This window comes from Rhinopithecus bieti, unplaced genomic scaffold, assembly GCF_001698545.2.
Source record: "Rhinopithecus bieti isolate Rb0 unplaced genomic scaffold, ASM169854v2 scaffold_18862, whole genome shotgun sequence".
Taxonomy (NCBI): domain Eukaryota; kingdom Metazoa; phylum Chordata; class Mammalia; order Primates; family Cercopithecidae; genus Rhinopithecus; species Rhinopithecus bieti.
In genome coordinates, this window is record NW_016809237.1 from 96,528 (window position 1) to 101,226 (window position 4,699).

Consider the following 4,699-nt stretch of genomic DNA (forward strand, 5'->3'; position numbering starts at 1 on the left):
AAAAAAAAAAAAAAAAAAAAAAAAAAAAAAAAAAAAAACACTCTGATATGAGAAAGTAGTTTTATAGACAAGTAGCAGGAAAAAAAGTGGCCTGGAAGACTAATTCATCTCCAAGACTTTTTATCTTTATCTAAGACCTTAACCTTCAGCTTTTGAAACAAAAGCCTCAAAAGGTAAGGACAACTGTCACACATGTTCACGGAAAATTACGGACTTCACACTGCCAAGTAGAACTTCTCACTACCACTTAAAATTATAAAAATAATTTGGAGCAAATTGGCTGGGCGCGGTGGCTCACACCTGAAATCCCAGCACTTTGGGAGGCTGAGGCAGGCGGATCACAAGGTCAGGAGACTGAGACCATCCTGGCTAACATGGCGAAACCCCGTCTCTACTAAAAACACAATTAGCTGGGCATGATGGCGGGCGCCTGTAGTCCCAGCTACTCAAAAGGCTCAGGCTGGAGAAGGGCATGAACCCGGGAGACGGAGCTTACAGTGAGCCGAGATGGTGCCACTGCACTCCAGCCTGGGCGACAGAGCAGACTCCGGCTCAAAAACAATAATAATAATAATTTGGAGCAAATTTACATACTGTAATACACATTCAACTTTGTGACTAAATGATCCATGGTGATCACATATTCCACATGAGAATGGCCCTCAGACAATGAACACATTTTTGTTTTAAAATGAGTGCCACTGGGCAAGGCGGCTCACATCTGTAATCCCAGCACTTTCAGAGGCTGCGACAGGAGGATCGCTTAAGCCTAGAAATTTGAGACCAGCCTGGGCTACATAGACCCCGTCTCTACAGAAAATAAAATTGGTTTAAAAGTTTAAAATAATAATAAACTAGTAGCTACATTTTCAATTTCTTCACTATGTAAACATTTAATGAGAAGAAAAAAAATTAAATTCTGGCCAGTAGCGATGGCTCACTTCTGTAATTCCAGCTTTTTGGGAGGCCAAGGTGGGCAGATTGCCTGAGCACAAGAGTTTTGAGGCCAGCCTGGGCAACATGGAAAGACCCTGTCTCTAGAAAAAATTCAAAAAATTAGCCGGGTGTGGTGGCATGTGCCTGTGATCCCAGCTACTTGGGAGGCTGAGGTGGGAGGATTGCTTCTGGAGCCTGGGAGGCAGAGGTTGCAGTGAGCGGAGATCATGCAACTGCACTCCAGCCTGGGTGACAGAGCAAGACCCTGTCTCAAAAAAAAAAAAATTAAATTTTAACCGGACATCACTTTTACAAAACGCCTAAATACAGCTGATGCTAAATGTATCTGAATTTCCAACTGCCATTTTTTATTTTTTTGAGACGGAGTCTTGCTCCATCACACAGGCTGGAGTGCAGTGGCACGATCTCAGCTCACTGCAACCTCCGCCTCTTAGGTACAAGCGATTCTCCTGCCTCAGCCTCCCAAGTAGCTGGGACTGCAGGTGTGTGCCACCGTACCCGGAAAATTTTGTATTTTTTTTTTCTTTTTTTTTTTAGTAGAGACAGAGACGGGGTTTCACCATGTTGGCCAGGATTGTCTCAAACTCCTGACCTCATGATCCGCCCACCTTGGCCTCCCAAAGTGCTGGGATTACAGACGTGAGCCACAGCACCTGGCCACCAATTGCTATTTATAATGGAATCACCTGTGAAGTGTTCCATGGAAAAGTTTCACAAGGATTCTGAGATCATAAATATCATAAAAATTTCTTAAAAATCAGCACACCAATGAGGCCTCCAACCACCACCCACCTGCCTACTCTACTTTCACAATTATTTCCACACCAGCTTACTCTGTATAATTATACAGACGGGAAAGCTACTTGTTTCAGATAAAATGGACAAATGCTTCAGCAGTAAACTAAAGTTTGCCTCATGCCTCCCAGGCCCCAAATCTCTTTACTCATTCATTGTGCAAAGATGCCACTCAAACCACTATCTGCCTCAGATTTCAAACCTCCTGATGGAAAACAAATCAAATCTTTCTCTGCTAAAACTTAGTTAACATAAAAAGCATCCAATAAATATAACCTAGAAGGCTGGGAGTGGTGGCTCACTCCCGTAATCCCACCACTTTGGGAGGCGGGTGGATCACCTGAGGTCGGGAGTTCCAGACCAGCCTCATCAACATGGAGAAGCCCCGTCTTACCAAAAATACAAAATTAGCTGGGTGTAGTGGAGCATGCCTGTAATCCCAGCTACTCAGGAGGCTGAGGCAGGAGAATCGCTTGAACTCAAGAGGTACAGGTTGCAGTGAGCCGAGATCGCACCACTGCACTCCAGCCTGGGCAACAAGAGCTAAATTCTGACTCAAAACAAAACAAAACAAAACAAACAAACAAACAAACCCTAGAAAATCCTAGTTCCTGCAAAGGTTCAATCACAGCAAGATTCAAATAAAAGCTCACAATTTCCTGGGCCATAACTGCTAATACTAAATGTTAACACTTACACATCTTTCTTTCTTTCTTTTTTTTTTTTTTTTTTTTGAGACGGAGTCTCGCTCTGTCGCCCAGGCTGGAGTGCAGTGGCCGGATCTCAGCTCACTGCAAGCTCCGCCTCCCGGGTTCACGCCATTCTCCTGCCTCAGCCTCCCGAGTAGGTGGGACTACAGGCGCCCGCCACCTCGCCCGGCTAGATTTTTGTATTTTTTGGTAGAGACGGGGTTTCACCGTGTTAGCCAGGATGGTCTGAATCTCCTGACCTCATTATCCGCCCGTCTCGGCCTCCCAAAGTGCTGGGATTACAGGCTTGAGCCACCGCGCCCGGCCTTACACATCTTTCAAAACTGCACAAGGTGAATTAACTTGCTGAAAAATGTAGCAGGATGGCAAGTCCAAGAAGTATAAATGGGGGAAGGAATCACTCCTTTGGAGCCATGAAAGGTAATCAAAAGAAACCGACAAAGAGGGTGAAAACAGTCCATAAGAGAACAGGCCCCAGCCCAAAGAAAACGACTAAAGGCTTTTCCCAGAATAGACTTCTAACCCCCACATCTTGCTAAAGCCTGAAGAAGAAAAGGGAAGTCTACTGTGTACCCAAAGGAAAGGGACTTAGGGAAGACTTCTTCCCCATCACTGACTCTACCTGTCCCCTACCTGGAGGCCTTAACCAGGGAGCACCGTATATGTCTGTGTGATCAAAATATTAGTAGCTGTCCTTTGTCAATGTAATATTTAACATGAAGAATTTAGGAAAAATAAAACACAGACTTAGACTCCTCATGCTCAGGAATATGGGCCTTCAAGACTCTGCAAATACTAGAAGGAGCCAAAGGAATTTTTGCCTAGAGGCACCACACAAGTTCAATCAGAAAAACCACAAACAATTAGGCACCTCTCAGCTCCAGGAAGAGGCGGCTGAGCTCCAGGAAGATAGGGAGACTGATAAATAGCGCCCAGTGGGGGCAAGGCCAAGCCTGGCACTCATGGCCAGCCTCCAGTCTGAACTAAAGAATATTCCAAGCAACACTGGGGCCTGCAGATTCCATTCACAAATCCCAGGGACCACGAGCCACTCACACAGGCAAGGGGCCCCGGCACCACAGAACAGGGAGAGGAGCACCTGCCAGTGTCCTGCGGCCTCCCCCTGCTTTCCAGCTGTGAATGAGGCCGTGGTTCCCATACTTCATTCACAGTCTGGGCGGCTGCTGTAACTACATCCCACGAGACCACACACAAAGCATCAAGCACAAGGCATAGTGGCAGCACTCCGAGCAATCCATGGAGATTCCCAACCACAAATACCTGAGGAAAAGAGAGCTTAAAAAGTCCTAAATTTTAATCCTAACTTCGGATGGCACCTCGCGATTCCACGTGGACCACAAATATGCCATCACACCGCTCATTTCCAAGTAAGCAAAATCTTGAAAGAGATTCAGCATCATTGAATTACCGGAATTACCGGAGTCCAGAAAAGGATGCCACTGAAACTGATGCTTCGTTGCTGATCCATGTCACCTAAGCAGCAACTGGCAATCAATGTTGGAAATTTGAAGAAGAGATCCCTTACTCTCCTCAAATTTGGTCACTGAACTGGGGGAAGAGCAGGCAGACCGCCGTACACCCCAAATAATTCATCCAGGCGGTAGATTAACTGGGGCAGAACCTCCTGCGTAACCTCGAGAATCTCAATCGCTCAACTACGAGGAGAAATAAAGGTAGAAAGGGGTTTTAAGCATCCAGGTTTCGGGGCCCAAGCTTGCACCCAAGCAGACTGCCGTTCTAGGGAAAGCAAATACAATCTGGAAAAACATTCAAAAATGAAAACAAACGAACTAAAGAAAAAGAAAGCTGAAACACTTGCAAGTTTGGACCCTGATCTGAGAGAGGCCTGGCTGACTAAAGATTTGGAAACCCAACGAACCCACAAAGGCTTCTTCTGCAGTCCGCGTGGGAAGGGGCTTCCAAGGAGGGGTCCGCCTCTCCGCGCCCTGTGAGGACAAAGGAGGCGACGTTTCCCGCCTCAGGAACCTGGGACTCTCCTGGAACCGGGGGCGGGACCGGGACAAAGAGGAGGAGGGAATAGGAGAGGAGTGAGGAGTGAGAAAAGGGGGTCGCCCCGCCGCGAAGCTCGGGACCCGAGGGGGTGTGTGCTCCAGGCACGTGCGCGCGTTCCCAGGAGGCCGCAACAGACAAAGCCCGGCCCCGGGGAGGCGGCGGCCGGGGGCCCGGTGCGCGCGCACCCCCCGCGCGTGGCGCCG

At 47.6% G+C, this 4,699-nt stretch overlaps 1 protein-coding gene across 3 annotated transcripts in view; it reads right to left on the bottom strand.

The window, feature by feature from the left end:
- Positions 1–4,699, bottom strand: part of ILF3 (interleukin enhancer binding factor 3) — a 44,154-nt gene that overhangs the window by 38,387 nt on the left and 1,068 nt on the right. The window lies entirely within an intron of this gene.